The 24,972-nt window shown below is 40.3% G+C and overlaps 1 protein-coding gene across 15 annotated transcripts in view; it reads left to right on the forward strand.

Annotated features, from left to right (window-relative positions):
- Positions 1-24,972, forward strand: part of Svil (supervillin) — a 137,470-nt gene that overhangs the window by 21,011 nt on the left and 91,487 nt on the right. The window lies entirely within an intron of this gene.

Consider the following 24,972-nt stretch of genomic DNA (forward strand, 5'->3'; position numbering starts at 1 on the left):
GGTTCTATTTAATATATGTTTTGTTCCAGATGTGGTCCTGTTGGCCTTGGATGAGTCCTTCGATTAAAACAGATACTGTGACTACTCTGAGAAAGAAGGCTTCCGCCTGTTAACTCCTATGCCATCACTTCCCTCCTGAGCCAGCCAGCTGCTCTGTTAAATGTGAACCCCAAGTTGCTTTAAGCCTGCTGGTGAAGAAATTAGATGAACTGTCTGGCCATAAATTATATCACTGTTCTTGGGAGAGTTTTGTAGCCTGGAGTCAGAGCATGTCACTGGATTTGAGGCTTCAGTTCAAGCATCTGCTTGATGAGTGCTTTTCCATTTTGTTTTAAAAAGTTACGTATTCACACATACAATCTGCTTATTTTACACCCTAAAGTTTTATAGGACAGTAGTGCAGGACACTCTTGGAAATACAGAGACTTATCTTTTGGAACACAAAATTAATGATTTTTTCCTCCCACCTACCTATCACCTTTTTCTTTCTTCATAGAAAAGCAAGGGCTAGAAATATTTGGGCATTTTCTCCCAGTGTAGTGAATAAGAGGAATAGAGAAAGGAGGGCAGAGTTTGTGGAATGCCTACACAAAGCTGATCTCTTCCAGGGGCCAAATGCCATTATGCCTACAACTGTGTGTCACTCATTGCTTCTTGTATTAATTTATATATTGGTCAGTATGCATCTTAGGTAGAGAAAGAGTACCTGAGCTTCCACTAGTCTTTCTGGTAAGAAGTTCCTTATCATAATCTGGACAGGAATGAAAAGAGATGTGCATGGCTCTCTCCCTTCTCTTTCTCTCTCTCTTTCACACAACACACACACACACACACACACACACACACACACACACACACACACACACACACAGTGTGTGTGTGTGCATACCCCAAAACTGAGACCTTAACACAAAGCCTCGTGCTCTTGCTTAGCTTTTTTTGCTGGCTTTCTGTTAGTTGATTGGAGATAAAAAGTCGCAGGGATTTTTCTGCCCCAACTCAGATCTCAAACTCCTAAGTATATAGGATTACAGGTGTTAGCTAATAGGGCCCAGCAAAATGATTTTAAATAGTTGTTTGCCTCCAATCATTATTTTCAAAATTTGATTTACTCTTCTCTTCTTGACCATTTGCATCATTAACATTATATTAAACATTATATTGCCACTTGAAGTCTGAAGTTTCCAAACTTACACAGTTTATAGATTCTACATAGAAGACGTAACCTCATTTATGGGAACGTTTATTTTTCTTTCTCCCCCAAATCAGTCTAGTGGAGAACACATCACCTTCCTAGCCCTTTTATAGAAGAATGTAACCTGCTGGTTGGCCCCACAGCAGGGCAGATGAAGTATGTGTCTGTGTGTGTGTGGCGGGCAGGGGGAGGGGGTGTACGTCAGTCAGGTGTGTTAGAAGGCCATGTATATCCAAAAATGTTCTCCCCCTTTTTAAGTTTCTGCCAAATAATCCAAGTTCTATTGGCATAGAAAGCATTTAGAATTGTTAATAGGTCCATAAATTGGTAAGAACACACATTCAATATAACCTAGTAACCAGGAGCCTGCATTATGAAAGAGCACTACAAAGTCTATTACTAAGTTACCAGATACTGTCTCCAAATTTAACTAAATTGGATTTATAATGATCCTCATAAGTAATGAACCAATAAAAAGTAAAGAATGGATAATAATCAACTGTGTGAAAATATAATGATCAATTATAACAATGTATGTGTATTTGTATGCCCAGGAAGATGTATGGTGGGGAGGAGCATAATGGGTAATGAAAGAGCCAGGTGCCAGTGACTTGTGCCTGTATCCCTAGCTACTCAGGAGCTTGAGATCTGAGGGTCACAATTAGAAGCCAGCCTGGGGCAGAAGAATCTGTGAGACTCTTATCTTCAGTTAACCACATAGACAGACAGACAGACAGACAGACAGACAGACAGACAGACAGACAGACAGACAGACAGACACACACACACACACACACACACACACACACACACACACACACACACACACACACAAAGCTAGGAGTGGAGCTAAGGCTCAAGTAGTAGAGACCAGCCTTGGGTAAAAAACTAAGGGATAGAGCCCAGGTCCTGAATTCAAACCTTAGTAGCAGCTCACAGACATGCACATGTGCACACATGTACACACACACACACACACACACACACGTGTTCAGAGGCAGGGGGTCAAGTCTACTATCATAGTCTACAACAGCCTACATGTGGTAGATGTGCAATCCTTCAATCCTTAGAGCTTAACAACTGACCTAAGAGTCACATAACTAGAAAGCTATGCAGCTAAAATTTGACCTCACATCTGTGGTAGAGTCCAGGTGTTTGCCCTCTGGGCTGCTCTTTGTACAAGTGTTATCTGTACCATGTCATCAGTTGGCTGCATCTATCAGGACCAAATGTCATGAGTCCAATTCTTCCATGGGACTGTGGCAAGAACTTGGTTTTAGAACTGAGAAATCAGAACTAGAATAGCTAGGTGGAAGAGTGGGAGGATGTGCATAAATCAGCTGAAACACATTTCAACTTCAGAGCCATGCTTTAGAATGCAACAATGTTCCCTTGTCCCTAAGAATGGTTTCAAAGCATCCTTATCACAGGTAAAGGGGAATGCATTTTTTTATTTTTTTATTTTTTTTATTGTGAGAATACCATACAGAGGAGTTACAATTACATGGGCAAGATAATGAGTACATTTCTTATCAAGCATTGTTGCCTCCTCTTGTTTCCCCTTCCCATCCCTTCCCATACTCCTCCCTCCCCCCACCCGGTCCTCCCTCCACCCCCCACCAAAATTGTAAAGTTCCTTTTTCAACATAACAACTTGTACATCTCATTGTTGCAATGGGTCCACCTGTATCCCTAGTTAAACGATTTGTTTTTCCCTTGTTTTTCCACAAATTATACTAACATCAAATACAGTAAAAGCAGGGGTTATACCATGGGGGAGGGACATACAAAGCAACATAGAAGTCATCTTATAAATATGTTAGAAACAATTGAAGGGGGATGCATTTTGATGTTTATAATTCCCCTTACCTCCTGCTTTGGGATTTGGTAAATCTGAAGTGCAGTGTCTTTAGAATAAAACATGGCTTTTAGTATTTTGAAAAACAAAGTGAACAAATATAAATCTGAAAGGTTGTGTGTGTGTGTGTGTGTGTGTGTGTGTGTGTGTGTGTGTGTGTGTGTGTGTGTGTGTTGCTGGAGAAACATATTTATGTTGGTATTGTTGGCTGTTTTACCAGGATGACAAACTCGTATAATTAATTATCATCACATGTTTCTGAGATACAGAGGAGAAAAATCATACCAAAACATGTTAGCATGTGAATGATGTGTATTGCTGTCAGGGAGAAGAGCAGCTAGGAAAATGATGGAACATGCCTATAATCCTCAGGAAGCTGAGATCTGAGGATGGCAGTTCAAAGACAGCCAGAACAGGAAAATCCACGAGTCAGAAGTGGAGCTGTGGTTCAAGTGGTAGAGCGCTAGTCTTGAGACAAAGAAAAGCTAAGAAACAGTGCCCAGGTCCTGAGTTCAAAGCCCTAGTAGAGACATAGAAAGAGAGGAAGGAAGGGAGGAAGAGAGAGAGAGAGAGAGAGAGAGAGAGAGAGAGAGAGAGAGAGAGAGAGAGAGAGAGAGAGAGAGAGAGAGAGAGAGAGAGAGAGAGAGAGAGAGAGAGAGAGAGAGAGAGAGAGAGAGAGAGAGAGAGAGAGAGAGAGAGAGAGAGAGAGAGAGAGAGAGCGCCACCACTGGCTTAATCAGACCTGTCCTCATTATTGGCTGCATTGATCTGATTTCCAGGAGTACATCTTTGCCATCTGTATGGCAGAAGTAACTGTAACTTCATGAAAGTGTGCCCTGACTGTAAAGTGGTCAGTCTTCTAGCTATAGTCCCCCACATATGTGGCCCCATGGTGTGGATTACTGGAAGGGGACTGTGTAGCTGCCATCGGATATTTTAGTCAGGATTGTCTCAATGTCTTAGCTTTGTCTCCTACTACAGTGGGATGTTTGGTTGTATTTTATAATAATTCCATTTTTAAACTATTTTTATGTAGGTTTCTTTTGTTTTCCTCCAACATTACATGTCATAGAACTATTGAAATCTAGGTTATTGATTCTCTGAAAATATTTGTGTAATGTGTATCACCATGTGGTAAGCTTTATGTAAATGGAGCTAGTGTTGGATAAAGGAAACTGACTTCTTACAGTTTAGCTTTGCTATTGACAGCAGGCCTTAGCCAAGCTGAATGTTGGCCATAAAGTGTGGAGGTGGCACAAGCCTCTTGCTGCACCTGGGAGCAATAAAGTTCAACTCTAAGGCCCACCCATGTTGGGATGCTGTGTGTTGTGTGGTGGAGCCCTGCCCATGAAGTTTTGCAGTAGAATCTTACAGCTAAGCAGGGCCTTTCTAATGGAAGCCTCTGCTAACCTGAAATTTAATTCTACCACAAAACCCCACTTTCTGATTTCTAATTGTGATCAGATATAACTAGTATCCAGAATTCAGAATAATTTTTTTTCTGTGTTGAGGATTGAACCCATGTTCAATCCTCACACATGTTCTACAGCACTCACACTAAGCTACATTCCAGACCCTCAAAATAAAAATTTTAAGTAATCCTATAAAAGTCCCATCCAGAGACAGAAAACTATGGATCAAAATCTGGTCCTGCCATGACTAACTAACATGTAAGCAATTTTAAATTTGTATCTACCTCTTAAGAAATTAAGAATAAAAATAATTTGAGATAGATAGGAGAGGATGATGGAAGGGGTTCCAACATTGTTCAAGATATATTGTACTCATAAACTGACTTGTTAAATTGGAATCCCTTTGTAAATTACTTAATGGTGATGTATATTAATAAAGAAAATCACCTTTAGTTATTAAAAAAAAATCTTGCTGGGCACTGGTAGCTCACATCTGTCATTCTAGGCTGAGATTCTTATCTCCAATTAATCAGTAAAAAGCCAGAAACTGAGGTATGGCTCATGTGGTAAAGTACCAACCATAAGCAAAAAGCCAAGCAAGAACAAGGCCCAGTACTGGCATGCACATGCGTGCATGCGTGCATGTGCGCACACACATCTCATCTAGCCCAAATCACCACATAATGAAACAATTCTTTTGCAATATATAGTATATTCGATCAATTCACTCATTTGAAAGCTGTATAAACATCACTGCCTTGTTCTTACAGCCATTTCATCCATTAGAATAGCACACATTCAGATTAGTCGATCAAACACAGAAGAGTACATCTCATGAAATATGTAATTGGTGAACATTTTCACATTTACTGTAAGGCAGATTTCAGCTAGGCCATCCAAATCTTGTCTATCTGACCTTTGAAAAGTGGTTTTTCTTTTTGTTTCTGCCTAGAACACAGGAAGGGAGGGAGGGGGGAAGAAGGGGAAGAGAGAAGAAAAGGAAGGAAGGAAAGAAGGAAGGGAGGGAAGGAGGGAGGGAGGGAGGAAGGAAGGAAGGAAAGAAGGAAGGAAGGAAGGAGGGAGGGAGGGAGGGAAGAAGGGAAGGAGGGAGGGAGGAAAAACAGACTCAACAACAAAAACTGGGAAAAAATGAAAAGGAAAGAAGATTTTATAATCTGTGGATATAGCTCAGTGATAGAGTTCTTGCTTAGCATTCATGAGACCCTGGTTTCTGTCCCTAATGATACCAAAACCAAAATATCACAGTTCAGGACTTGTTACAGGGAAACTACAGGGCTGTTGGTGTGTGTATGAAGGTCAGAGTCAGGCCTAGGAGTTGAGTCTTGGACTGGGTGTTGGGCAGAGGACCCTCAGTCAGTCTGAGGCCCAGGTTCTTGTCTGCACTTCATCTCTTACTTGCTCAGACTAGTCCTTGCAGAGATGAAATCTTCCTGCTCCTAGAGAAAACCTTTTTGTTTTCTCTGTCTCGTCAGTATGATCAAATATCTCTCAACCTAAACAAAATGACATACTGGTTTGCAAGGATTACTACCCATACCCTCACATCAATTTAAAAAGAAAGAAAGAGAAAAGCACAAAGCTGATGCTAGGGCCTGTGGGGCGAGGCTAGTTCATGCTCTGATAGATGCCCTAGGGCTGCTGTAGCCAAGCATTGTTGTTAAACTTTGGCTGAGCTGCAGTGTGCATTAGCTCATGTTCCAAATCTGTCACCAGAAGAATGTAGTGAGAATCTTGTTTGGATCTTCTTTTCTGTCTCATCTCATCCTCTCTCCAGTCCGAGTCCAGTATTTCTGCAGCCACCATGGCCAAGGCTAGAAGTCTGCAGTTTTGAATAAAATCCAGCAAACAGGCTTTTCACATGAGGTGGAGGGATTCACGGTGCCAGCCACCAACACACATTTCCAGGTCCTGGAGAGGTAGCCGTTGCTGCTGTCTTAGAACACATGGGGCCATCTTGTCCTCAATGTCCAGAGTTTCCACAGGGACTGCAGACTGTAGAGGGTGCTTGTGTGCTGCCATACACATCTGCGGCTCAGGCTGCTCACTTCTGCCACAGAGGCAACCACGCGCATCTGGGTATCTTGTACAGGTCTCAGGACCCGGCAGCTCACTGGGCACAGTCTATCACCCACCTCCACCCCCCACCACCTTCTTCTCTTTCTCCCTCTGATCCCTCTTATTTGCAATACTGGGGATTAAACTCAGTACCTTGAGCTTGTTAGGCAGCCATTGTACCACATGAGCCATTCCACAAGTTCATTTGCCTTAGTTTATTTTTCAGATAGAGTCTCATGCTTTTGCCCAGTTAGTCTCAGACCATGGTCTTTTTTACCTCTGCCTTTTGAGTAGCTGGTCTGTGCTACCAGGCCAGCTTTGACCACAATTAACCCTTTAATATTTTCCTCCTCTCTCACTATTCCCATGGGATTTCTTTCCACATTTTTATGTCACAGTAATAATATATGACATAAAATAACTTAATCATTTCGTATTTGATATTTATTCGTAATTCACAACCCTCACCACTACACTTTCTAGAACTCTTTCCATCTTGTAAAAATGAAACTCTGTCCTCACTAAACTGTAACTCCCTGCTCCCAACCATCTCACAACCACCCATTCTGCCTCAGTTTCTGACTCTTGACTAGTCTAGGTCTTCTGTATAAGAGAATCACTCAGTCTTTGTATCTTCTTAATGATTAGTTTATTACATTAATATAATGTAATCATGTTCCATTTAGGATATATTAGAATTCCTCTCCTTTTTGAACCATGGCATGGCTGTATGTCAGCATTTGGTTTATCCATCCATTGATAGACACCTGGATTTCTCCATGTTTTAGCCATGGTGCCTAATACTGCCGTGAACATGGCTGTACATACACCTCTTTAGGATCCTTCTTCTAGCTCTCTTTTGTCATCAACCCTATGTCTTGGCCACTCTGAAGCTGTTTTCTCATCTGTGAAATGATGATGATAATGATGCATTTGGAGCCTGCAAGGTCACATGAAACCATGTTGCCTACAGCACTTTGTGAATTATAAAACACTGCACAACATCCATTTTTGTGAAGACTGAATGACATATTGGAGGCACTCTGCATGCAGCTAAATAGTGTATAAATGGAGAATGACTGAAGCATTCATCAATGCTTGTCATGGCAAGAATTCTGTACTTGGCACAGGGTGTAAACTTGGCTCCCATACCAAAAAAGGTAGAACACAATAGGGAGAGCGTAGGAGGGGTGAGGAGGTGCCTAACAGGCTGTGCCCTGAGCCCAGAGGGGTGGCATGGCCACCACCCCCAGGTTCCAAGCCCCCTTTCCACCATGCAGGTGGCTCACTACGCTGTCCTCTACGAGACCAAGAACCAGGGTCTGCTCAGTTCTGTGAACACTGAAGTGACTGCTACCAAAATCCCAACTAGGAGGACCCCAAAGTCCACAACAGAGCTTAAATATCAGGATCCTGGTGTAGCAGAATTGGGGTAGCAGAGGTGTAAGAGGCCTCTCTCCCAACTTCCATTTCTGTGATCTTCATTTTATCTCCCTTAAAGTTTTCAGCAGGAACTGGGAAATCATTCAGCCAAGATGTGTGTGTGTGTGTGTGTGTGTGTGTGTGTGTGTGTGTGTGTGTGTGTGTGTGTGTGTGTGTGTGTGTGTGTGTGTGTGTGTAGAACATAATGTGTGATTTTTAATCTGCTTTGTTTTTGAGAGCAGATTTATACTCACAACAAAGTTGACCAGTATATACAGAGACATTCAGACACTCTTGTGTAAGCACAATCTACCATTTTTAGCATCCTTCCTGGTGGTTCCTCTGTAGAGTTAGAGAAATGCACAATATTTGTCCATCTTTATAGGACCATACAGAAAACCTCTGTGCTCCTCCCTCCCATCCTAACCCCTGACCACTACCACTGTCCTTTCTACTGCCTTCATAGATTTCCCAAGCTCTTAACGGTTGAGTATAGATTAGAAATAAAAGAAAAAACTTTTTTTTAATTCCCACAGGTAGGGCTTGGTGTCAGTTCATTAAACAACAGCATTTTTCAAAGATTAGAAGATATACACGTATATATACATATATATGAGTTTAAAGTTCTTAATATGATTTGGTACATTTTGAAATATTCATGTCCAATTTGGAAAATTCCATAGTGAATAATTCTTTTCCTTAGAAGATTGGCACTACAGATAAATCACCTACGCTTTGGGAAATCTTGCACATGAGAAAAGAGGAGAAGAGGAAGTAGGGAGTGGCTGGCATAGGATACATGGGGGTTTTGATAACTAGCCTGGCAAACAACGTGGTTTCTTAGGACCTGAGTCTGATAAGAAGTAGATATATAGGCAACCGGGACTTAGGATCTTCTGTTAGCCAAGAGTCTTCTTGGAGAGGTAGGAAGTGAGAAATGCCCTTGGCTTCTATATTGAAATATTTTCTTCTGTCTGTAGTGGAAGGTGGGGACTTTAGGGACAACAACTTACATTTATTTATTTACTTATAGTATATATTTATATACTGATATGTGTGTGTGTGTGTGTGTGTGTGTGTGTGTGTGTGTGTGTGTGTGTATTTGGGTGTTTCAGTACAGTTCTCAGGTACTTACACTTTATGTCTTAACTGGCTTCTGTCAGAACTTGCAGAGGAGCAGGGGATAGCTTGTGCCTTATTCCTACTTATATTTTTAAACAAAATATCCCATTGTAATTGTTTTTATTGTTGTTGTTGTTTATTTTTATTTTTTGAGAGGGGAGCAGTACTGAGACTTGAACGCAGCACCTGAGTGCTGTCCTTTAGCTTTATCACTCAAGGCTTAGCGCTCTACCACTTGAACCACAGCTCCACTTCTTGGCTTTTTGTTGGTTAATTAGGCTGGCATTGAATTGTGATTCTTAGATCTCAGCCTCCTGAGCAGATTACAGGCATGAAATGCTGCTGCTCAGCTGTAATAGTTTTAGGATAAAATTATATAACCTGTTCTTTTTCACAGATGCCCTTTAACTGTGTAAATATGACTGTGGTGATATAAAAAAAATTGTAAGAACAACACAGATTAGGGCTGTAGTCTTTACAGTAATGTTTAGTCTGGATCACCATATCTGATAAATTTCCATGTGCCCTTGGATATCCAAAGTCATAAACGAATTTAAAACTTGAGTTCAAAACTTGAGTTCAACTGATCAATCAATGAGAACTTTGGGAATTATTTTTCCTTAAATTTGGAAATGGAGTGGAATTTAAACTTATTTTTACCATTTCTTTGCTAGCCTTAAGAAATGAATGAGGTAGAATATAAGTCAATAGAGTAGATGTTAATTAGGCTCATCATGAAGAAATATTCATGTAAATGACTTGAATCATGTTGAGACTTTCAGTATAACCATTGTGCAGATTTTGTTTGAAAAATCTACTGGGATTTTCCCACCTCCCCACCCCCCAAAAAGATTTTACCTAACAAAGTTCACTTTGCATACTTTAACACGGACTATTTATACTTGCTTTTCTTTTAGTTCACATATGATGTCTTTCAAAATAATGCTCACCCCAGCTGGACACAAGTGCCTCACTTCTGTAATCCTCAGGATATTCATATCTGGAGGATCATGGTTCAAAACCAGCCCAGGCCAAAAATAATCAGAGATCCCATCTTCAGTATAATGCAGGGCTAGAGGCATGGTTCAAGTGGTAAAACACCAGTAATGAGCAAGCCAGCCAAGTGAATGTGAGCTCCTGAGTTCAAACTCAGAAGCCAGCAAAAAAAAAAAAAAAGAAAGAACAAAGTGTCCCCCACTTCCTACATCAATAAAAGTCCTCTTGACAGCTAAAATCTCATCCTGGAGGCCTCCAGTTTATCCAGAAGGATCTCAGCAGCAAGAACTGAACTCCCCATGGCAGTTTAGATAGGGTTTTAAACAGATATGAGAAACCCATACATATTCAGCTCTGTGAAAACTTATGCTCTTAGGAAACTTCTTTGCCCCTTGTCTTACCAAATAGCCAAAGGGATATTTGGAAATAGGTAACACGTTGGCAAACAGGATGTGTACATAACACTAAACACTTAATAGTATCATCCTTTCATCAAAACCTCTTCATGTGCTGTGAACATACAAGCTGCATCAATGGCCAGTATGAAGGACTGTTGCCAGACCAGTTTCCGCCTGAACACAAGGTATTAGATTTCCTGTGAGTGGTCAGAATCTGCTCAGCTTAGAGTCTCACACAGTCAAGGCCTGTGCTTCAGATCGACATAATTCTCTGTCTTCTAACCCTGGTATATTCTTAGACCCTTAGAACACTGGAAGAACACATTATTTATTAGTTTTCAAAGTGGTATGTATTTGTGTGTGTGTGTGTGTGTGTGTGTGTGTGTGTGTGTGTGTGTGTGTGTGTGTGTGTGTGTGTGTGTGTGTGTGTGTGTGTGTGTGTGTGTGTGTGTGTGTGTGTGTGTGTGTACCAGTACTGGAGCTTGAACACAGGGCCTTGTGCTTTCATTTGCCATTTTTGCTCAAGTTTGCCCATCTAACACTTAAGCCACAGCTCCACTTCTTGCTTTTTGCTGGTTAATTGGAGATAAGCTCTAACAGACTTTCCTACCTGGGCTGGCTTTGAACTATAATCCTAAGGTCTCAGTCTCCTGAGCACCTAGCTTTGCCAGGGTTTTTAGATCCAGGTCCTGAAGAGTAGTTAGATGACTGTTACACAATTTAGGATCATGATTGCTATAATTCTGAATAAAATATTCACACAGTTCTAATGTTTACATTCCAAACTATTATATACACCCTTATACCAGTTTTTTATAGAGCGACCTATTACTCTTAATGAGACTACCTTACTTTATAACTATAGTTAATTTAGTTTTTCATATGGACATTTGAGGATTGCACAAGCCCTTTTGTTGGGCTGATAACACAGCCTCCTAGTTTGGATCCCGTGGGTTTGGATTCCTTGGCACATGCTTGTTTTATTCGCAAGTATTTGATGAGGAGAAAATGGGGTGGAGAGTTCTGGGTGTGCCTGGGCAAGAGTTGAAGTGGGAAATCAGATGTCAATCCCTGCCATTCCCAGAGTGTTTGGTATTCTACATGCATAAAACTCATTACTATACAGGAAAACATACGTGTTTTGTGGGCATGCAAAATAATCTTTTCTACTTTTATCTATTACTGAAAAGTAAGTCCTTGTGGCCAAGGATTTTGTCTCAGCCTAGCCCGAGAACAGAGGATACTAAATAAATATTTTAATTAATTAATTAGTTTTCTAACCTTTAAACTTCTGTGTCTTGGAGCTATTTGTGCTGTTTTGAATAAAAATGGCTTTCCATAGTGTTTCTGTGTATTTGTTAAATTATCTTTAGAAAGTGCACTGATTTCTTTCTGCCACTAGGAGGAGACATAGTGCAGGAAAGGAAGCTGTTTATTATTATTATTATTAGTGTTGTTATTGTTATTACTTTTTTCAGCATAAAGTTAGTACTTTGAATCTGACACACTTAGATGTTAGTTAAATCAACTCTTTGGAAGAAAGTTTGTAAACACATCTGCTTATTTTAAGCTAAAAATATATACACAAAAATAGCCTGATAATGAATGAGGTTTAAAATAAAGTGTAAGATAAAGAGGTAGCAAATGGTGATTTATTTTGAGATGGGATTTTTTGGGGGAGGCACAGGAGGAGTGAGTGCTGGGGGCCAAACCCAAACGCGTGTGCACTGTAGGCAAACGCATTGATTGGAGGCTGCTCCCCCACTCCTAATTAAATCCTTAATCATTTCAAGATCAATCAAATCATGCATATGGTCTAAAGGTCACAAGGTGTAATTTGCATGTGACAGTGAGCAATCATTTTGCTCCTCACATCAGGAAAACGGTCTGGGGAGTTGGTTAGGTTTGAATGTTGGGGAAATGCTAGAGTTCTTCTTCTGCAAGGAGGATGACTATAAATTTACATTCAAAGAGTTGCCAGCTGCACTTCATCAGGGTGGATGAATAGTGGATTTGTGCAGAGAACCTGTTAGACAACCTTGCTTTACGTGGAAATGCCATGGAGGTTGACTCCCATAATCTCCTTATTGTTAAAGGAGAGAGTTGTGTCCCCATCACTGCAAGAGGGAATTTTTCTTTTCTTTTTTCTATTCTGAGCTTTCTTCCTTACTTTAATATACAGGAGATAAGGCTGATTCTAATAGTGTCAATACTGTGAAGGCAAGAAATGTTAGCACAATTGGGTGTGATGTAACCTATGTTATTTTATTTCATTATTTTATTTGCAATGTTAGGGACTGAAGTCAGGGCCTTGCGCTTGTGAGGCAAGGGCTCTACCGCTTAAACTTTTTATTTAGTTCTTTTGTGGGGGGAGGGGTAAGGTCTCATGCTTTGCTTTTGTTCAGGCTGGCCTTGGACCACAAACTTCTTACCTCTGCCTCTGGAATAGCTGAGATCACAAGTGTAAACCACCATGCCCAGTCTTGATGTCACTTTTATTAAATTCTCTTTTTAAAAACGAATTCCCAAATTGTTAAAGACAAGCCCATACTTCTTGTTCTTCCCCTTTGCCATAAACTTCTAGACAGAAATTCTCCAAGACCCACTATGACAGATTGCCCTAGGGACTGCTTTGAATAAGTAAACCCTGGGGTAATGAATGGTTCTAATATAGTCATCCTCAACAATTTAACATACACTAAAGACCCCTGTTTTATAACTCTTGCTTCAAGCATCCCAAACTCCATTACTCTCAGAGAATCAAAAACCTGGAACTATATGTTACTATTGGATTACTGAGAAATTATGAAGAATTAATGCATTAACATAAGATAGTTAACATCGGATCCAAAAATAAGGGAAGCAAAGGAGACAAAAATAAAGTGAACAGGTCCATTTTTGGTTGCTATAATCACACATTTGAGCTACACATATGATCTTCTATCAAGATTCTGAACACACCAAACACTGGTGGCGCATGCCTATAATCCTAGCTACACAAAAGATGTAGATCAGAGGATCATGATTTCAAAGCTAGCTGGAAAAGAAAAGTCCATGGAACTCCTAGCTCCAATTCATCACCGCAAAGCCAGAGAGAGATGTGTCTCAAGTGGTAGAGCATTAGCCTCAACCAATAAAACTAAAGGGCAATAAAGGACAGTGCTCAGACCCTAAGTTCAAGCCCAGTACACTCTGTTCTCTGCCTCTGTCTCTGTCTCTGTCTCTGTCTCTGTCTCTCCCCCCCACACACACACACCCCACAGACTCTGAACTAATAAGATTTTTTTTTTCTTCCACAGTCCAGGTTGACACTTGAAATTCTGGTGTGTTTAAAACTCCCTTGGGACACACTTATTTCTGGTGAGCATATCTGCTCAATGACAGAGGGACCCATGACTAAAAGCTAGGGGAAATTGGTTAAGAAGATAAATGTGCTACAGTTTGCTCCACAGATCCTTTTATTCCCTTATATAGAAAAGCAAGGGGCCTGGGGTGGGAGGGGGTGGAGGGTGGGGAGGAGTCACTGAGCTCTAACCTTAATAGACCAAGAATAATGAATATTTGTATTCAAGCCTGGTTAGACCAAGCAAGAGGCATCTATAGCTAACAATGCAGAAGTTTATTTTTTTGCTGGCTGGCAGTTGCTTATTTTCTGGATTGCTACTTTGTTCGCTGCACCTGACCTAGTGAATCACTTTCAAGCATCTGGGACATGCAATCTATTTGCAGACAGTAGATGCTATTTTAAAGTTAGAGTGCCTCAGAGACTCAGATGCATGCTAAACAAGTGCCTCTAAAGATTGGCTTTTTGTTTATTCTCTGGTGAAGTCAAAGAGGAGACTGGGAAAAGTAAAGAAAAGTTCCTCTTCAGCAGCCCCAGGCCACTCTGAAAGTGATGCTTTCTCTAACTCCACAAACTGAGACCCAGTTTACCGGTTGCTTAGACAAGTTTTCTATTGTGATGTAAATAGACTAACAGTGCAGCCCTTTAAGAGCTTTTGGCAAAGGGTAACCCTTTGTCTGCCAAAAGGTAGGCTCTGGCCTTGCTTGTCTGCCTAGAGTTTGCGTGGTAAACAGTGGGTGACCTATAAGCCAGCCAGCCAGTCAACTCACAGATGGCCTTATTAGGTAGGCCCAGGAGGCTGGCAGCTGGGGACAGGCTGGCAGCTGCAGGGCCTGCTGCAGCAGTGGGCTTGTGTCCTGCGTGGACCTGAAGAGCCTGAACCCTGGAGACATGGCCTAGTACTATTCAATTAATTATAGAGATGGTGATGACAGGAATATGCCCTCTCCTTGACAGACTTACATTATGGTATGGTTGGAAAACAGGTTTGTAGGGGGAGGTGACTTCTCTGAGGAGAGCAGTGCATCTCACTTTACTGGGACTCTGTCTGCCGTGTGGATCATACTGTCAGATTCTCTACCAGGACTTACTCTAAGGACTATGGACTGGGTCAGAAATGTTTGTTGGTTTTATTTTGTTTCATTTTGCTTTGCAATGTTGAGAATAGAACCCAGGGGCCTCCAACACACAAGTCAAATACTATGTATATAACTTTAATGATAAAAGATTATTTGATTTTAAGGGATAACCACTGGTTTATATATACATATATATATATATGTATATATATGTAAACTATATATATAATTTACATATATATACATATATATATATATATATATATATATATATATATAGTTAGGTATCTCATCTCTTGGAATGGCATTTTCTTATGTTTAGGGCAGGGGGTAGAACCCAGAGCTTAGTATATCTAAGCAAACTCTCTACCACTGAGCTATAGTTATCCCTCTCCCCACCTCAGCTAATGTTTTGTCTTTTTAGTAGAAAGAGTAAATCAGTCACTGATTCAAATACACGGTATTGTTTATTCAATAACGTTTAGCTTCTCTTTAATTACTCCAGTATGTGAACAGCTACAATGGAGCAGTAATAAATCTTGCACTCTAAATGAGTCTTCATATAAAAAAAACACACAACAAAATGACAATTTTCATTATATTTGCACCATCTCAACCAATATGCTAGTTGTATAGACTAGCGTTTGAAGTTAAGAGAAGGAAAGGCTCAGTTTCTCGACTGGATCACAAGTCTTCACAGTGATCTTACAGTCATGTTTGTTTCAACTCTGGACTGTTGTTGGCTCTATAGTTTTAGGGATCTGTCTCTCAACCTACCCAGGAAGAGTTTCTCATGTCTGGGGGGAATAAGAATATTTATTTGTCTGGAGCATAGGATAAAATAGGGTCATTTTATAAAGCATCCCCTAGATAACATGGCTGGCAAAAGGCTTTGGTGCTTATGCACAAAAATCTCCTTCACTTCTTAGGTGATATCCTTGTCTGGATTTTTAAGTCACTGAAGGAGAGAACTTTTTTTTATCCTAGGTGTCAGGTTGTCTGACCTCTGGTATCTGCCCAGCAAATTCTGTACAAGCAGAGATTGGCTATGGAGGTGAAGTGAATATAGTCACATCCTAGTCTCCAAGGGCCAGAACCCCCATGGCAGATACACAGTGTACCCCAAACCCAAGGATATTTAAGCACCTTGTATGGCATGCCTTAATATCTGCAAACCATCTTGTATGTAGTCCGTAATGTAATAATGTAGTAATATTTTATATAAGTGCAGTACAAGTAATTATTACATTGTGCCCTTTACCTTCCCATGCCATTTACTCTGTGAACACAGATCTGCTTTCCAGGTACCAGTGACACCTGAAAAGTGTCACTATAAGTGTGTGACCTCTCACTTGTTCTTCTTCACCATCCATCAGCAAACTTTCTGGGAATCTGTTCTGAGATCCAAGGGTGCATCTTGGGTACTAGTGATTGTCACCCATGGAAAACTTTGGCAATTTTAGGGATGCAGGGTGCTGACTTTTCCTTGGTGTTTCATACTATTGCTGCAGTTGTCATTATTACTTTTAGGTAACCTTAAGATGCCATTTTGAAGCCAAGCAGACCAGAAATTATTCACAGCTCTTTGCATCAGGTCATTTAAGTGTAGCTCTATAACAGCTATGACTATTCTCTATCGCCTGATATATTTATTGTCTGCTTTCTGAACTTGTGAAGACACATAAAATATTCATATATATGATTCTGTGTTCCCTTGTATTCTGTTCATATAAGAACCATCAAATAGAATTGAAGGGTGGGAGCAGACAGAAGCATTCCTCAGCCTCCCTGAGTAATGGTAATGGTGATGATGTCGGCTCACTTCCCTTCTGTACAAGATGTCTTCTCACTAGGTAGAGAGGCCCTTGGGGTGTCCAGAATGCAGCCTTCTGCACCTTTTGCTATTCTAAACGAGAGCTGTGAGTTTCACACAGTAGACACATTCATCAAGAACCCTCTTTGGGCCAAACTCGCACAAGTTACCAACATTCCTGTTGCTCCTCCTTGGATGCTCAGCATATGCCTGCCTCTGTGTCAGCTTGTGATTTCGATTTAGTCTATTTTTCTTATTATGCAAATAGACACAAAATTTACCATCTTAACCTTTTTCATGTTTTTTTTTTCTTTTACTGACTATGCTGGGGTTTGAACTTTTGCAAGGCAAGCACTTGAGCTGCACATTCCCCCCCTCTCCCAACCCTTTTGGCTTTCAGTTTTTGGTGTTCTTGTAAGGTTTTGTTGTTTTCTTGCTGTTCAGATATGGTCTTACGCTTTTACCTGAGTGGCCCCAGACTAGCCTTAGATTTTGATATTCCATCCTCTGCCTTCTAAGAAGCAGCAATTACAGACATTCCCCACCACCACCACCCGTACACACCTGACTTTACCATCCGGGCCATTTTTAACCACTTAGTTCAGTGTCTTCAATAAACTACATTCGCTTAATTCTGCAACCATCAGCACCATCTATCTTCAGAACGTCTTCATCTCTCCAAAATGAGACTGTCCCCATGAAACCGTATTTCTTTCCTCATTTTCTCCTCCTCCTAGCTTCTGGCAACTGCCATCCACATTCAAAAATCTATGAAGCTGATTATTCTGGGTACCTGGGATAAGTGAAATCATTCAATATTTGACTGGTTTGTTTCACTTAGCCTGTCATCCTTAGCTTCACGTTGTAGCATGTGTCAGAATGCCATTCCATTCTTAAGCCAGAATATTATCCTATTCTGTGGGTATTTCAGAGTATATTTTAACTGTTTGCTTGTTTGTGCCTTGCTGGGAGCCATACCCAGGGCCTTGTCTATGTAGATAAGGGCTATGCTAGTAAGCTACACTACTAGGTTTGTGCACATCTGAAACACAAAATCGAAGTTTGTTTTTTATCCTCACCCTGAGAAAGTCACCCAGATTTTTCTTCCCAACTATTAGGTAGACATTAAAAATCAGCCCCAAATCAAAATGATTAGAGAAAATGTTCATTGTAAATATAACATCACTCATGGGAACATTTGTTTTGCACAAATTAATACAACTTTTAAGAGGCTTTCAATTATATTTTGGCTTCAGAAAAATAATTCTGAGGGATGGAAAGGTTGGCATGCTTTCACCACAGCTGATAAAGAAATCACCGTGAGTTGTAATGTATGTTGTTGTTGAAAGTTCTTTCATCTCTATATGCATGGCCTGTTTTAAATTACCTTATGTCATGATGCAATACAAAGTTATACTAACTAATTTGTATAAATATTACTACTAACCAAACCCCACAAAAAATTCCTTCATACATTGGAGGAGAATTAGTGTGTAGGAAGGAGTCTGGAGTTGGGCACTGGTGGCTCACACTTAGAATACTAACTACTCAGGAGGCTGAGATCTGAGGATTGCCATTCAAAGCCAGCTTGTGCAGGAAAACCTGTGAGACACTTATTTCCAGTCACACATGAGAAAAGCTGGAAGTGGAACTGTGGTTCTAGCTTTTAGCATAAAAGCTCAGGGACAATGCCTGGGCCCTGACTTCAAGCCCCAGGATCGGCACCCAAAAAAAGAAGAAGAGGGGGAGGAGGAGGAAATATGGAATGTGTGAGTAACCAGAATGCGGAATGTGATAAAAGAGAAATGAAAGCACGAAGTATGCTTTCTGCTAGTAGGGTCACCTATGTCAGGCAACTGTTGGTTGATTCAGATCATGAAAACTCAAAAGAAAATGAGAATACCATTTATGGGTGTTCTTGGCATCCAGCTTACTCCTTTACGAGGCTGTAAAAATATCTCTTGGACCCTGGAATTTCAGTCCAGCTGTCTTTTGTAGCTTATAGAGGAGAGTTCATTAAAATGTCCGTGGCACTTGTTAATTTTAGCAATGTATAGGCCACTGACAGCAGGATATATTCAAACAACTGTTAGTGGAAATTTTACCCTGCTGTATACTGTCATTTAAATTTCAGCTCATTTCCAGCAGAGGGGAGTGATCTCATTTTTATTCAGAGAACAATAAGCAGACCCAACAACCACATGGCCCAGGTCTCCACAGGAGCTTCCCAAAGCCTTGAACTATATCAGCCCATGGCTGTAGGTATGGACGCAGAAACCAGAAGGGGGTATTATAGCTGGTTCTCCTGTCCTGTGCTCCTACCCCCTGCCTCAGTTCCTTCTGATCTCACTTCATAGTTCCCTCTCTGCTTTTGTCTGGTCTGCCTGAGAATGCTATTCTGCTATTCAGAAGTACATTGTTAATAGTTTATCCTTGCTTGGGTATTTATCCTAGATCATGCTGAATCTCAGTTTTCTCATCTGCATATGTGAGGCACTGGATCACCCATCTTGGAGAGGAAAAACTGGGTTCCCTGTCCCTGATATAATTGAGATGATAATGATGATGATGAAGGTCTCTCATCCTTTTATTTACCAAATCTTCCCCGTGGTGGTAGAAAACAGCCATTTGCCAGTTGGGATACTTGGCAATTGCTCATCTCATTGGCTTTGTATCCATGTTCTCCTCAATGATGGCCCTTGAATGCCACCTGTGACAGTGTTATAAGAGTGCTAGAATGTTCTCAGCATCTATCACCCTCAAGGACTGGCCCTTTTGGTGGTCCTTGGGTAGGTTGAACTGCAGTCATGAACTGCACAGTTCTGGATGGTGTGACACTCCTATCCTTTGTCATCCTTTGACTTTGGTTCCTGGGCAGATAATCCTTCTTCCCTGGACTCATAATGACTCCATTAGTGCTTGGACCTCAGGAATCATCTTCCCTGCCTTTACCAGCCCACAGGCCCTCTGTGAGTCTCTGACTTTGTCTTCTTGTTTCTTCCTTTACACAATTTATTTACTTGCTACAGAGCCACTTCAAATTTCAAGAAAAATAAGGTTTTATTAGGGGCTTTCCTTAACAAGTAGAGTTGCCCACATGTGAAGAGGTATCTCAGACCAGAAGTGGCATCCCCACTCACCTACGCGCTTACTTGATCACTTTGTTCAGCTAATACTTACCGTTCCTTTTCTCAGCCAGGCACAAAGGGTATAGCTACGCCCACAAGTGTGCCTCAGGTGTTGCCTGAGTTTTTTGTCTAGGAGATGAAAGAAGGATTTGGGAGCAGGGTCCAATGTTTTTGATTTACCGAGCTCTAGTTCTGTTGTTTCCAGTGATGCTGAATTCATAGAACTTGCTTGGTCATCCAGGTCATTGCCAGCTATCACCCATGTGTCAAGACCTCCTGAAATGCCATGACAGTGGCCTACCTCCTGCCCTAGCATTTTTTCCTACTAGGGCATTTCTGCATGCCCATTCATGGGCAACTTAAAATTGCATGTTCATCCTTTTACTATAACGATTAAAGCTTGGTATTTCACTTCCATCAGTCATTGCTCCTCAACGTTGAAGATTATAGTGCTTTGAAAATTAGGGAGAATAGTGTTCTTAAGTGGACACGGGGCAGAGAATTTTGTGCATCCCCTCGACTGGTGCAGAGCTGGTTGTTAGGTGATCTTGTTGGAGGGAATATCCTGTTATCTCTATCTACAAATATGTCTTCTCCTTCAAATTCAATACGGGCACAGCCACATCATAGAAGTTCCCCCTGCAAATAAATCAACTGCATTAACCTACAGAATGATAGGAGGAAATACAGTTTTGAAGTTTCTTTGTGTGAATGAGCTAGCCTAACACAATAGTTATCATTCAGTGATCACTTTTTGTAATTAGTGTGGAATAAAATTGATATTCCAATTTTTGTAAAATGTAGATTCCTTCCGTTTTAGTTGGCTTCTTATGGAGGGGATATTTACAAAATAGATTTTATATCCATAATTCGTAAAGAATTTCATGCTGTTTTTCTCATACCAGGGTTTAAATTCAGGGCCTTGCACTTATTTGGCTTTCTTGCTTATGGCTAGTACTCTATCATTTGAGCCATTCCTTCAGTCCAGCTTTTTCCTGGCTAATTGGAGATTGAGTCTCATGGACTATTTTGCCGTGGCTGGCTTGGAGCCTTGAGATCCTCCAGCTCTTAGCCTCCTGACTATATCGGATTATAGGCATGAGCCACTAGCAACCTGAAGAAAGAAACCATATTTAAATCAGATTTTTTTAATGATGATTAGCAGATGAGGTAGAAAATTCTAGTAATATTCTACTTTCAACTTCAAGAGAATGCCCAGATTCTTTGGATAGTAGAATGAGATTTTAGTTGGAAAATTTAGAACAGATTTTTTTTCCTTAATGATAATTTGAAAGAAACATTTAGATAAGCATCATTTTACCTGATCATATGCACATAGTTATTGAGCCCTAGCAATCCTCTCCCTAAGAAAATCCTCCTTTCTTCTCACTGTGTGAATGTTTAGACTGCTATTTAATTAATCATGTCCAGGTGTAATTATTTATCTTTTACTATCCATTGGGTTTACTTGTAGATTTATAGGCATTATTATAAATGAGGGAAACCATGCAGCCTATGTGTCTCTGGGTCTGGCTTACTTCTCTTTACTAAATTTTTTCCAAGTCTTTCCATTTCCTTACAAATGGGGCAATGTCATTCTTTCTGACAGAAGCACAGAATTCCATTGTGCATATATATAGTACCACATGTTCTTGACCCATTCATCTACTGACAGCTATCTGGGTTGACTCCACATATTGGCTATGGTAGACAGTGCTGCAATGAACATGGTCATGCTGATCCTTACTGAAATGAACTCCAAAAAGTAGAAGCAGAGGTGTTTTTTTTTTACTGTACTGTTTACTGTCCTCCTTTTCCCTCCCCTTCTGTTACTGTTTTGTATTCTGTTACTGTTCTGTCTTGTATATAAGTTTATCTGATTTGGGGTGGGGGAGGGAAAGCACAGAAATGGTGGGAGCAAGGGTGAAACAATTCAGCAGTGATACTCAGTAGACACTATGTTGAAAATGAACTATATAACTTGCATGGAGAGAAGACAGGAGGGGGAAAACTGGGAGAGAATGAGGGAGAGGGTGACACAGTTCAAAAGGAAATGTACTCATTACCTGACTTATGCAATTGTAACCCTTCTGTACATCACCTTTACAATAAAATGTTAAAAATAAAAAAGAAACATTTAAAGTTGTTTAGGGTAATTTAAATGTCCTATATGAAAGTGGTTTTCAGGAAATAAATGGTGATCAAGACATGCCATGATTTGTAGATTGAAGTTCTCATGAAGGATTATTTATCAGCATGCATTACTTTACCTCATTTACCCATTGGCTGAGTTAGTGCTTCAACTATTCCCTCTCCTTTCTCTTCTCTTTCCAACACTTGCTTTTCCATTTCATCCACAATTATCTATGCTTTCTCAGTAAGTTTTCCTCTACAGCTATTCACAAGGCTTATGCTATTTCTTGCTGTGCTTTTGTGTGAGTGTTCTGGGGCTTGAACTCAGGGGCTGGGTTCTGTGCCTGAGCTTCTTTTTGCTCAAGGCTACTATTCTATCACTTGAGCCTCTTGCTGTGCTTTTTAAGTGCCAAAATTGCTGTATTTCTCCCTGGTTTTAGAAAAGGAAATAAGAATAGAGAAAATGCCAAGTGCTGCCCCTGGCCATATCATAAGCAAGTGTTACTTTACCTGCCTTTGTATACCTTAATTAATTTGGCATGTGGTTCTTCATTTCCTTTTGTCAGTACTGGGGTTTGAACTCAGGGACTCAGGTTTCATAGGCAAATGCTCTACTACTTCATCCTAGGTGTGTTTGCATTTTAGAACTTGATCTAAGTCAATCTGGTTTGAGTATAGGATATGAAATCTACAGTCATTGTAGAATATAGTTGCTAACCTTCAGATAAGATGAGTCTGATTTTATATGGACATGGACTAAAGATACAAATGCAGAATCCCTGCCTTCTGGTGGAAGCGGGGTGAATCACGATCATGACCCTGATTCCCAACCCCAAGGCTCCATCATTGACCTGTCTGGTCCTCTTGTCACTGAGCTCACTTGCTTTCTTTTACTGTCCCTTTAGTTTAGTTTAGTTTAGTTTGTTTGTTGTGCCAGCACTGGGGCTTGAACTCAGGGCCTCAGCACTGTCCCTTAGTTTTTTTTCCCTCAAGTCTGGTGCTCTACAACTTGGGCCACAGCTCCACTTCTGGCTTTTTGATGGTTAATTGGAGATAAGTTTTCTGCTCAGGCTGGCTTCAAACCACAATCCTCAGACCTCAGCCTCCTGAATAGCTAGAATTACAGATGCGAGCCTCTGGTACCCAGCTATTTGTTGTGAGGTAGAAGTGGTTATTTTTTTTTACTCCCCCGCAGTGGTTAGGGGACAATACTGTGTCCTCAGCAAACAGAAACTGTACTGCAATTCAACCAGGGCTCGGCAGGGACACTGTCATCAATGTTCCATCCCTGGGACTCACTCTGGTACAGCATCTCCAGGTCTACTTTCTGCTTGAAATCTGATTAAGGGGTTTGATTCATTTTAGCCTGAAGCCTTTTGCTATAAGCTCAAGGACACACATGTTTCATTGCTCTAGCCTTGCACTGTGAAAAATCTCAACCCAATTTTGCTTAGACTAGACCAAAGCCATTGTTGGTTGAGAATTAGTTGTAGCAGGCTGTTAGTCAAAGCTGCTAGGGACAACCATGTTCAGAAGCCCTGGGGTTTCCAGCTATTTGGGAGCTTTGAAGTTCTCTGAAAAACCAGGTAAGGCAAGAGAAATATCCAATGCATGTATGTATTCATTCTGTAATATATTTGCCTTGGAATTCTGTGTTTTATTCAGCATTCTCCTATGTGTAGATAACTGCAGTTTTCTCAAAAAAGAAAGCTGAAAATATCTGACTTTAAAAATGAGCTTATCATCTAGCTGCTGAGAAGGTACATGCTCTTTCTTTATTAACAAGTTAAAAGATGTTTCTAAACCACTAAAGAGCTTACGTAGGAAAATTTGCAAATTAAATTAGAATGTCCAGGTTTTGAATCCAATTTTGTATCTGCTGTTGCTCTTTTCATTAAGAAATCTTTCCTAAGCCAAATGTTGTGTGTTACAAATTATTTCTAGTAGGCATAGTATTTGAGTCTCTTCTTATTAACTCTTCATGAGAGACAGTTTTGAGCAATATATTTATCTTTTCAGTGGGCCTTCTTCTTACACCATGTAAGATATATGCTTTTAATTTACTGAATGGTCTCATGTCTCAGTGTGGTATTTATACAGAAATGAGACACCCAGGTTATTTTTAATCTCTTTATATTTGAAAGATAGCACATATATACAGTCAGGAATTTACTGGAATAATTCAGGCCTCAGATTCCAGAATATTCTTTTCCAATATTTGATAGCTTTTAGGACGGAATTCTCTTTCTTTAAATAGCTAACACATGCACGTATATTTGAAAGAAAAGCCTAGATGTCTAAATGGTTTTACATCTTTCTTTTTATATGGTGCTTTTTTAGTTAGCTAGAATTTCCAAATTTCAGGATTATATATATGTTTGCATGTGTATAAAGACATGTCAGCATTCTATCCTCTTATTCCTCAGGCTTCTGCCTGAAAATATTTAACAGTGAAAGGTACTTCAATAAGGGGAAAACTTTCTATGGGTAAATGTACCTGAGGTTTTCTTGGTCCACAAGTGGTCACCATGCCAAATTCTGTAAAACAGATTTACTATCTGTGAGACTGGTAATGTGGGCCTGATTTTGATTAACCAGTTCACTTCAGTGGGAGGGTGGGGGTTGTTTCTGAATGGAGTTGTGACCAGCTATCTTCAGGGAGGGGGTAACAATGCTTGCCAAGAAATGTATTCATTGCCTTACTTATGTAACTGTAACCCCTCTCTACAGCATCTTTACAATAAAATAAAATTAAAAATAATAATACGATATCTTAACCACAAAAACAAATAAGTATTTGTAATGTGTTGTTATTGTTTGGATTTTAATGAAAGTAAATAGATAAGAACTGAGACATCTCTAATTCTTCATGCCTCTCCCTAGTTCTTGATTCTTTAAAAGCATCTCAGATCTACTATCCAGCAAAAGACTCAGTACTTCTGATGACCTTGACCAAAATTGCTTTTTTCCTTTTTCTTTTTTTTCCCCTTCAATACA

Source organism: Dipodomys merriami, unplaced genomic scaffold (assembly GCF_024711535.1).
Source record: "Dipodomys merriami isolate MVZ:Mamm:240054 unplaced genomic scaffold, mDipMer1.0.p SCAF_51, whole genome shotgun sequence".
NCBI lineage: Eukaryota > Metazoa > Chordata > Mammalia > Rodentia > Heteromyidae > Dipodomys > Dipodomys merriami.